Here is an 11,460-nt window from a genome sequence, read left to right as displayed (position 1 = left end):
TTCTTTCTTTCTTTCTTTCTTTCTTTCTTTCTTTCTTTCTTTCTTTCCTACCTTCCTTCCCTCCTTCCTTCTTTTCCTCCTTCTTTCCTTCTCTCCTTCCTTTCTTCTTTCTTTTTTTAATTCTTTCTCCCTCCTTCACTCCCTGATCAGAGGGAAATAGTCATTCTCATTAGTAGTCTGCTTTCAGTATGCTCTGTAATGCTCATCCTGGATGATATCTTCCCCTACCCCCCATTTACAGTAACATTATATTTATTTCAATTAAATTTGACTCTCTTGTTAATTCCAGAAAGTTCTTCAAAATGTGTATGTGGGATTTTGTGTATTAATGTGAAAATTTATTCCATTCTGAGCACAAAGCAAGGCTACATTTTTCTCTGTAATTAAAAGACAATACCATTAAGCATTTTTAATGTTTTAGCAGATGTTATTCCCCATTTGGCTGTGAGCAACATATCAAAATATATTTTCCTGTTTTAGGTAAAACTGAATCTAGAGTTCACCAAGTCCATGAAGCCTGGTAAAATTGTCACCTGGTTTAGTTTTATTTCCAGTTGTATTGCCCGCCCACAAAGCAAATATTTGGAACATATCTGTGTTTACTGGGCCCTGCCTAACTACTGACTGAACTCTTATGGTGAAATGAACACACTGTTTCTGTTCCCTATTCCTGAGGGGGGAAAATACATTTTCCATCACTGCTCCCTTTAAATAGCCAAAAGTTGTATCTATAACCTTTCTGTCCTTTGCTAATGATTCATGCCAAGAACTCATCTTTTAAATAGTTGAGCAATTGATCTTTTTGTCACTCAAGATTTTAAAAATGCTTGTTTTCTCCATGCCATCTCTTTACATTTATATTTTAAAAATAAAGTCTAGAAAAAGGCCTTCCATTTCCTTTTTCCTTCTGTTTTTGTTAATATAAAAATGAGTAACTGGTCTGTGTTATAAGAAGAAATTTCAGCTATGTACATGTAAGGTTTCAATATTCCCTAGGACAGAATGCCAATCTCATATTGAGTAGACCACATTTATTGCTAAACCTCTAGATTCTTTCTCATATCCACACATTACATGATATCTATGTGAGGCAAATATCCAAACTATAATAGTGATTTTAGTACAAAGCTTTCTGCTCTCCCTCCTCCCCCACCACCTTTCTCTGTTGATATAACTGGATCCAGGGAGTCTACTCAAATTAAGGCCTAATGATAATCTTGCTGGGACCACAATGATGGTTAAACAATATTAAAGTTTTTGTTATATCCAATTTACTACAATATCATTATAGACCTTTGCTCTGATGATCCAAACATACTGGGTCTGACAATAGACAGGTCAGTATAATGGACTCTGGGGAATCAGACAAACTGTCAGAGATCATTTGAAAGGTGTGTGGGTCTCATCAGGGCTCTCAACACTTAGAGTTGGAGTATAGTCTAACAGCTGCCAAATGATAATGAAAATGACTGCTCTTTGGCATCCTGATGGTAGCTTAGGCAGTTGCCTCTATCCCTTGGTAGATAGGCCTCAGCTTCTACTTTGTCTAAGTGTCAGCAGCACGTGGCATATGAGTAGCTCCAAAGCATTTTTGTTTTTTGGTATCAAGAAATTGGAAGTTGAATTTCATTATTTTAAAAGAAGCCAGAAGAGAAGCAGTAATAAAAAAGAACTTCAGTCATATTCTTCTACTGTGATAATCTCAAGGGGTTCATTGTAAGTGATCATTTAAAACTTCTCTCATCCTCATTTACTGTACCTATTTCCTTTTCATTCAAAGTAAGAGTGTGTTTAACAGCAAATTTATCATAGGATTTCCTGCTTCTCTTTTTGCTTTTCTCATTCTATGTCATGGTCTAAATGCTATAACCTCCAAAGATGACCTGTGGCCATTGTCTGCCATTCAACACAGAACAGTATATTAAATGAAATTAAGAACTATCGTTCCCCTAGCTTTGTCTCAAATGCCTGATTTGCCAGCACTCGAGGCTATGTCGTGGATAAGCTGTTAGGGTAGCTCGTGCCAAATTCCAGTTGCTTTTACTGCCAATGGACAATTTTTGATCCACTCTTATGCTGATGTAGATATTTTCTTTGTTTTCATTGCTGACAGAAGCATAGTCTTCACAAGCCCACAAATGAGTCTGCAAAATGGCTTACATTGCATACTTATTTGATTGCATTTTTTCAGTGAATGTGAGAGTATCTCATCACTTTCTGTGTGTTGACCAACTCTGGTGGGTCTATTCTACTCATTCAAAGTTATAAATATTTCTAGGCTTGGCGTAAATCCTCTATTAAAGCTTGGAGCAAAGATGTGGGGGAAAAGGAAAACAAAATGAAACAAAACTTTTTCATCTTTTTCTGGTTTTGTGATTGTGTTTCCTTTTGCCATTTCAGTTTTTAGTGTAACTCCAGGACTCACTTTGATATCTTTAATTATACTATTTAAAAATTGATTTGATAGCTTAAAAAACATTATTTGGCTGAGAAACATTGGAGTTATTTATGATGCATTTTGTAAGTACCTTCTTCTAGCATTATGATTTTGACTAATTCCAGTTTTACTTGTATAATTCACTTATGTGATTTCTGCAAAAAAGAAAAGATAAGGGCCTTAAGAAAGAAAAAAAAAACTAGGTAATAAGTTAATCTGTCTTCTACCAGTGAATTCTTTCCCCTCAAGAAAAAAAAAAAGAGAAGTGAAGAAGACCAGCTTCCTCGTGAATTTTATTTATACATACATAGTAACATGCCACTTATATGAAAACAAATAATGACATCTTGCATAGTACCCAGATGAGGATCCAGAATTAAAAAAAAAAAGTCAATGTCAAATAATGTCCATATTCTACATCCTAGCATTCAAGGCCCTAAGTTGTCTTATCTCACCTATTTTTACAAACCACTTTTTTCATTACTGTTATACTTATTTCTTTTTTTTTATCTTTTTACTGCCATTATACTTATTTTCTTTTACCTATTGTTTTCCCAATGCATATTCCCTATTTCTGTTTCTTTGCTCACAGTGTTTCACCTAGAATGCCATTTTCTTTTTATTTGCTTATTAGTCTTACAAAAATCTAGCCCAAGGGGTAGAGCAAAGATGGCAGAGCAAAAGCAGGAACTTGCTTGAACTCCTGCTCCAACCACCTCCAATACCTATAAAAAAAAGAATCTAAACAAATTTTATTGCCACAGAACCCAGAAAGAGACAAAGGGAAACAAATGCCATGCTGAAGGCAGCCTGGCAGGTCAACAGGAAGTGTCGGTCCTGTGTGAGCCATGCAGGCCCAGACCAGTGTCACAGACCAGGCAGGCAGAGCAGACTTCAGGGGACTGATTCACTGGCAGCTGCAGCACTTTCCATACTTCTCAACCCATAAACAACAAAGAGAAAGTAAAAGGTCAGTGGAGAACTCTGTTGGAAAAGGGTGAAAGAAGAATGTTGTCCAGCCCCTGCTCCTGGGGCGGCAGAGGTGGTAGCAAAGGTGGCTCTGGCAGCAGCTGTCATGTACCTGACTCCTGCACTCCAGGCCTACAGATCGTAGGGGGACCAAGCCACTATTCAGATGGTAATTGTTCTCACTTTGTCCTGCTTCGATCTGGGTCTCAGTCTTGTGTGGTGGTCCAGGGGTGAGGAGTGCTCGTGTGGCAGAGCTTGTTGAAACTGTGGAGAGGCAGTCATCCTCACAGTTCTGAGGCAGGTGCCTAGAAAAATCTCTGAAAACAGCTGTGCAAAACCCGAGAAATTTGGGACACATCACTATGCACTCTGGAAGAAGAGTTCTACCTTGGCAAAGAGCTAAAAAAATCAAGTAATTGGCTGGCAAGATAAGCAAACAGAGGAAGCACAATCAGACCATAGAATCTTTTGGGGGGGAGAAAAAAGATCAAGGCATGGAACCAGAAGAAGATAACAAAGTCAAAACTCCTGTATCAAAAGCTTCCAAGAAAAATATAAATTGGTCTCAGGACATGGATGAGCTCAATAAGGATTTTGAAAATCAAGTAAGAGAAGTAGAGGGAAAATTGGGAAGAGAAATGAGAATGATGCAAGAAAATAATGAATAGCAAGTCAACAGCCTGCTAAAGGAGACCAAAAAAATACTGAAGAAAATAGCACCTTAAAAAATAGACTAACTCAAATGGCTAAAGAGGCCCCAAAAGCCAATTAGGAGAATAATGATTTAAAAAGTCAGATTTTCCAGATGGAAAAGGAATTTCAAAAACTCACTGAAGAGAATATTTCCTTCAAAATTAGATTGGAGAAAATGGAAGCTAATGACTTTATGAGAAATCAAGATACAATAAAATAGATCCAAACAAATGAAAAAAATAGAAGGCAATGTGAAAAATCATTGGGAAACCACTGACCTGGAAAATAGATCCAGGAAAGATAATTTTAAAATTTTTGAATTACCTGAAAGCCATGATCAAAAAAAGAGCTGAGACATTATCTTTGAAGAAATTCTCAAGGAAAACTGCCCTGATATTCTAGAACCAGAGGGCAAAATAGAATTTGAATGAATACACCAATTGCCTTGGGAAAAAGATCCCCAAAAGAAAACTCCTAGGAATATTATTGCCAAATTCCAGAGTTCCCAGGTCAAGGAGAAAATATTACAAGCTGTAAGGAAGGAACAATTTGAGTATTGTGGAAACACAATCAGGATAACACAAGATATAGCAGCTTCTACATTAAGGGATTGAAAGCCTTGGAAATTATACCCAGGAGGTCAAAGGAGCTAGGATTGAAACCAAGAATCATCTACCCAGCAAACCTGAATATATACTTCAGGGGAAAACATCATCATTCAATGAAACAGAGGAATTTCAAGCACTCATGATGAAAAGACAAGATCTGAACAGAAAATTTGACTTTCAAATACAGGAAGTAAGAGAAACTTGAGAAGGTAAACAGGAAATAAATCATAAGAAATTTTAAAAAGTAGAACTATTTACATTCCTACATGGAAAAACAATAATTTTAACTCATGAGGCTTTTCTCAGTATTTGGAGAGTTGAAGTTATATATATATATGTTTACATGGACAAAGGACACAAAATGAGTTGAATATGAAGGATGATATCTAAAAAATAAAATTAAGAGGTGAGAGAGGAATATATTGGGAAGAGAAAGGGAGAGATAGAATAGTGTAAATTATCTCACATAAAAGAGGCAAGAAGAAAATATTACAATAAGGGATGATGAGGAAGGTGAAAGGGAATGGGTGAACCTTACTCTCATTGAACTTTGCTTAAGGAGGAAATAATATATACACTCTAGGGGGGTATCTTACCCTACAGGAAAGGAGGGGGGAAGGTGAGAGGGAGGATGATAGAAGGGAGGGCAGATTGGGGGAGAGGATAGTTAGAAGCAAATACTTTTGAAAAGGGACAGGGTCAAAGGTGAAAATAGAAGGATAGGATGGAGGGAAATATAGTTGGTCTTTCACAGCATAAATACTGTGCAAGTGTTTTGTGTAGCTACACATGTATAACCTATATTGATTTGCTTGTCTTCCTAGTGGGGGTGGGTGAGGAAGGAGGGAAAGAATTTGGAAGTCAAAGTTTTAAAAACAAATGTTAAAAGTTGTTTCTTTACATCCAACTGGAAAATAAGATATATAGGCAATGGGGTATAGAAATCTGTCTTGTACTACAAGAAATAAGGGGGGTGGTGGGAAAGGATGTAAGAGAGAGCAGGTTGTGGGAAGCAGTATTCTGTATGCTTGCTGTCTTAGAGTGGGGGGTAGCAGAGAGATGGGAAGAAAATTTGGAACTCAAAATCTTGTGGAAATTACTGTTGAAGACTAAAAGATAAATAAATTTTAAAAAATTAGCCCAAATACTTTCACTTAATGAGGTGCTCATAATATCCTCCTGGACAGAAGTGATATTTCCTTGTTTTGAACCCTATAGCAATGTTTATAACTCTCTTGGTACTTATCATCTTCCACTTTTTATTATCGATATTTATACATACCTAATCTTTTCTATTACTTTATGAAGTGACAGGACTATGTCCCACTTATATTTATCTCATGTTGCAACTAGACACAACTAACCTTATTCATAGTTGGCCCTGAATCAATTTTGATTGATTGAAAAAAAAAGTCTTCCAAAGAGCAAAGATACACAGAAAAAGCACACGATGCATTCATACCTTTTCCTAAAGGTGAACCTTTCTGGCTAGCCTCAGAAAATAGTTTCTCTCTCTCACTCTTCCTCACTGTTAAAATGAGGTTAGTCATTTGACTGCTCATCCCACTGATAATTGGGAATATCATACAATAAAGGATGGGGATTGTTACTAGAAATATACTCTCCGATGATGGGAAAAAGTAATGACTATCAATTTTTATCAATATGTGGGCAAGGGGGGAGAAGAGACAAAAAAATAAAAAAGAGATGAAAGAATAACAGAGTTTAAAGTCAGTTATTATACATCAAAATAGCCCTACACATTGTAAAAGTCCAAAGGTCATCATTGCATGTAGCATTCATGATGCTAACACTGAATCATCGAGGAAATATTAGTTTATGAATAATACTCTCCATTTAAGAAGAGAGGGAAGAGTGTAATGTATTTTAACAAAGTTTCCATCAAAATAATTTTTTCAAAGAATTATCTGGAAAGCTTCAGTTAGCTGGAAAATCCCTTTATATAGGACAGTGCTTTCTGAGAAGAAGCCAACTAAATAAATCATTACTCACACACTCCCAGCAGATTCATTGTGTAACCAGTTAATTTATTGAATGGAATTGAGATCTTTCCTTTTAAATCCTCTTCATTCTGATGCAACACATAGCTTTCCTTTTTGAGACTGGCTGCCAGGATTAAAGGCACAGTGGTGATCCTGCAGGGAAAAGGCCTCCAGGATGCCAGACTCAGCGGGACGCCTTAACGCTACATACACTGCTCCCATTTTTGCATTGTTTGCTTAGCTTGACCATTGAAAATAAGGTTTTCCATTTTTCCTCATTCTGAGACCTCCAAGGTCAACGAGACAGATCACATTATCAAGCAGAGAGCTAAAATAAGAGGTTTACCTTGTGAAGCCCAGATGCACCATATGTTCTCTTCTGTATTTACAACTGTTGATGGTTGTATTTCCATTCAAATTGAGGTGAAACTGAAGCCTTCACAGCTTATGTGTGACCCCCAGTCAGTAGGTGGTTTCAGGGTAGTAGCACCACTTGCTGTTCTTCTGTCAATCATTGAATTCACTGTGAACCAACATGCTGTACCATGCCTACAATGAAAGCTTGAATTAATTTAAGTGATAAGATGATGTATCTCCCGAATATTTGAAAAGATATGAATTGTCTGTCAGTGAGGGAAGCACACAAATAATTCCCAAACTGAGTATACAGAGGTTCATCATCACTACACTGGAGACTTGATGATGACCTCTTTGGTTAAAGGAACCCATGAAACAAACAAACACACAAATACAAAATGCCTATCAACCTCAAATATTAATTGTAGTTAGATTTTCATGGAAGTGTCCTGAAATAAACTTGCATTGCTGGTAGAAAACAAGTTCAACAGTATGACCATAATCATATAAAGGGGAAAAATTAATTGGTGATCATTTTCTATTGTCACTTTCAAGATACCTCTCCTCTACTTTCCTTCCAGTTGGTTGACTGGTACAAAATATCTGGTAGTATAATTTTGGTTGCAGTCCTTTTCAAATGACTTCTGTGCAGTGCTGCCAATCATGATTTTCCAGAATTATGGTGGAGGTTTAGGAATTACAAAATATTAACAGTATGGCATATAGAAATTAAGTCCAGGTCACAGCATAATGATCTCTACACTGAATTCATAAGGCATGTACTTCAGATAGACTATTGGTTAGAGCAATGATAGAGTAAATGTAGGTTTATCCCCAAGATGAGATAAATGAAATGAAATTTGTGTGGGAAGTTGGGAAGGGAAAATGCTTTCTCTACAAAGTTCTGTTAGAATATTTCATTATGAAACATTAGAAGTAACCCTGGGTGCTCAAAATCTATGTCAGTATAACAAAAATGGTACCATACCGGAAAGGATTTGAGCATTCAAAAAACTAACCTAAGTAAGTATATAGAAGGCTAATCATCACTAAGCTGGGCATTGGTGATGCATTCTTTGGTCATGGGAACCCATGAAAGAAACAAACAAAAATACAAAACATCCCTCAAAACCTCTGTAAATTCTCTTTTATTTCCATCATGATGGTAAAATGGTGGGGTTGAAAACTGATTTTTAGATCATAAATAAATTTCAAATTGATAGTTGGCATTTTAGATTTGATTTCCTTGTCCTAGTGAGTGAAAATACAACTGCAAGACCTGAACCATATAAAATGTAATATTGTGGGTATAAATGAAATCAGAAGAAAGGAGGAAGTTGTAACAAAATAGAAGCTTCTAATTGGGGCAAATAAAAGAATTAGTTAAATTATTTTTAATGGTCAATGAAAAGCAAGAAGAAACCTCACTTGATGGGATGTTTGTCATGTTTTGTTGTAATGATATTGGTGTAAATTTGCAAAAAGACCACCATGAAGAAAACTGTAGTTTATGTACAAATATTTGTTGCAAGCAACAATGAAATGGATGGTGTAAGTAAATTCAATGAACTTCATGAAGGAGAGGAATTCAGCAGCAAACTTGATAAATTGCTCCAGATTACAACAAAATATTCTTAGATAGTTACTTCAATGCAAAAGCAGGGATAGTTGAAGTGGAAGAGAAGTATATTGGAAAAAGAATAGGAAAATATGTAAGAAAGAAGAACAAGAGGCCATGGATTTCTGAATTACACAAAACCCACACACTTAAATCATGAATACTTTCATCAACAGGGACTTGGTCATGGTACGCACTAGATAACAATAAAAAGTGAAATTGATCATGCTTTTTATTTTAAGCAATCAGGGTTAAGTAACTTGGTCAAGGTTACACCTCCAGTTATTTCTGGGTGTGGTGCAAAGTATCTGAGCCTGGATTTGATCCCCAGGTCATCCTGACACTGGAGCCAGTGCTCTTACTTGCTGAGCCACCTGGACGCCCCAAGATTTCTTTTTTTTTTGGAGGGCAGTTGGGGTTAAGTGACTTGCCCAAAGTCACACGGCTAGTAAGTGTGTCAACTGTCTGAGGCAGGATTTGAACTCAGGTCCTCCTGACTCCAGGGCAGGTGCTCTATTCACTGGGCCACCTAGCCGCCCTACCTATTATGCTTTAATGGATGGTAAATCACTTGCTATTGATGTTGGAGTAATTTCTGAATTAGCCTTCTGTATAAAGTCATAGCATTGATCATGTGATCATAAGCAAAGATCATAATTAACACAATTTTTAAAGAATGTTTACAAAAGAAAAAAAACACAGGGAGTACATTTGAAACAACATAATACTCATCTGTTCAAAACTAGTTATTGAGAATGAAAAATAGGAAAAAATGGGAGAAAGGATATGAATGCAACCTGGAATAATTAAATTTAACTGATGTAAATCAATTGTCCTACCATGGAGATTAAAACAGACACACATGCACATGCACATGCAAAACAAACAAACAAACAAAAAACCTTAAGAAGTGCCTGTCAGGTCGGGGCCAAAATGGCAGAGCAAAAACAGGGACTTGCTTGAGCTCACCCCCAAACCCCTCCAAATACCTGTAAACAATGACTAAAATTCTAGAACTGCAGAAGCCACAAAATGACAAGAGTGAAGCATATCTCCAGTCCAAGACAGCCTGAAAGGCCAACAGGAAGGGTATATCACACCAAACAAGCAGAGCACAGTCCAGTGTTGGCTGCAACAGGTGCAGACAGGGCCAGAGCATGCCTCAGGGGACTGCATCACAGCTATGGCAATTTCCAGACATCTCAACACTCAGAGGCTTGGAACAGCATGGATGATCAGTGTGGGGGCTTTGTGGGACCTGGGTGAAAGAGGAGCACCTAGTCTGGCCCCAGGTCCAGGGTGGCAGCAACAACAGCAGCAGCCTCTGCTTCCAGAACTCTAGGGCCACAGACAGTGGGTATCCAACCACTTATACAAAACACCAGAAGCCTTGGACAGAGCACCCACCCCAGCCCCCCTCCCACTCCCACTGGAAGCAGAGTCCTATACTGACAGGGAGTTAGAACGTCAAGTATTTGGTTTGGAAGATGAGAAAACAGCTTTTAAAAAGTCAGACTATAAAATCTTACTTTGGTGACAAAGCAGATCAAAACCTAGGACCAGAAAAAGACAACAAAGTCAAAGCTCCTACATCAAAAGCTTCTAATAAAAATATGAATTGGTCACAGGACATGGGAGAGCTCAAAAATGTTTTGAAAATCAAGTAAGAGAAGTAGAGGAAAAGCTTGGAAGAGAAATGAGAATGATACAAGAAAATCATGAAAATGAGTCAATAGCTTTCTAAAGAAGACCCACCCACAAATAGTAAAAAAAATAACACCTTAAAAATAAATTAACACAAATAGAAAAGGAGGTCCAAAAAGTCAGTGAAGAGAAGAACGCCTTATAAAGCACAATTGGCCAAATGGGAAACGAAGTTCAAAAGCTCACTGAAGAAAATAATTTCTTCAAAATTGGAATAGAGAAAATAGAAGCAAATGACTTTATGAGAAATCAAGAAATTATGAAACAGAACCAAAAGAATGAAAAAAATAGAAGACAATGTGAAATATCTCATTGGAAAAACCACTTACCCAGAAGATAGATCCAGAAGAGACAATTTAAAATTAATGGACGACCTGAAAGTCATGATGAAAAAAGGAGCCTAGATATCATCTTTCAAAAAATTATCAAGGAAACTTTCTATGATATACCAGAACCAGAAGGTAAAATATAAATTGAAAGAATCCACTGATCAACTCTTGAAAGAGATCCCAGAAGGACATCTCCTAGGATTATTGTAGCCAAATTCTGGAGTTCCCAGGTCAAGGAGAAAATATTGCAAATAGCCATAAAGAAACAATTCAAGTATTGTAGAAATACAATCAGGATAACACAAGACCTAACAGCTTCTACTTGAAGGGATCAAATGACTTGGAATATGATATTCCAGAGATCAGAGGAGCTAGGATTAAAACCAAGAATTACCTACCAAAAATTTGAATATAATGCTTCAGGGGAAAATATTGACATTCAATGAAATAGAGGATTTTCAAGCATTCTTGATTAAAAGACTAGAGCTGAATGTAAAATTTGACTTTCAAATACAAGACTCAAGAGAAGCATGAAAAAGTAAATGGGAAAAAGAAACAACAAGGGACTAAATAAAGTTGAACTGTTTACATTCCCACATGGAAACATGATATTTGTAACTCCTGAGACCTTTCTTAGTATTAGGGTAGTTGGAGGAGATAGATAGGTAGATGATAGATAGATAGATAGATAGATAGATAGATAGATAGATAGATAGATAGATAGATAGATAGATAGATAGAT

At 36.7% G+C, this 11,460-nt stretch overlaps 1 long non-coding RNA gene across 3 annotated transcripts in view; it reads left to right on the top strand.

Moving 5' to 3' along the window:
* The window catches only part of LOC138159797 (uncharacterized), a 197,687-nt gene that overhangs the window by 142,948 nt on the left and 43,279 nt on the right, over positions 1-11,460 (top strand). The gene's annotated exons all lie outside the window — the stretch shown is intronic.

Source organism: Petaurus breviceps, unplaced genomic scaffold, assembly GCF_028583685.1.
Source record: "Petaurus breviceps papuanus isolate PSGF00001 unplaced genomic scaffold, PetGlider_PUasm1.0 178, whole genome shotgun sequence".
Lineage (NCBI taxonomy): Eukaryota > Metazoa > Chordata > Mammalia > Diprotodontia > Petauridae > Petaurus > Petaurus breviceps.
This window is presented reverse-complemented; position numbering and strand designations above follow the sequence as displayed.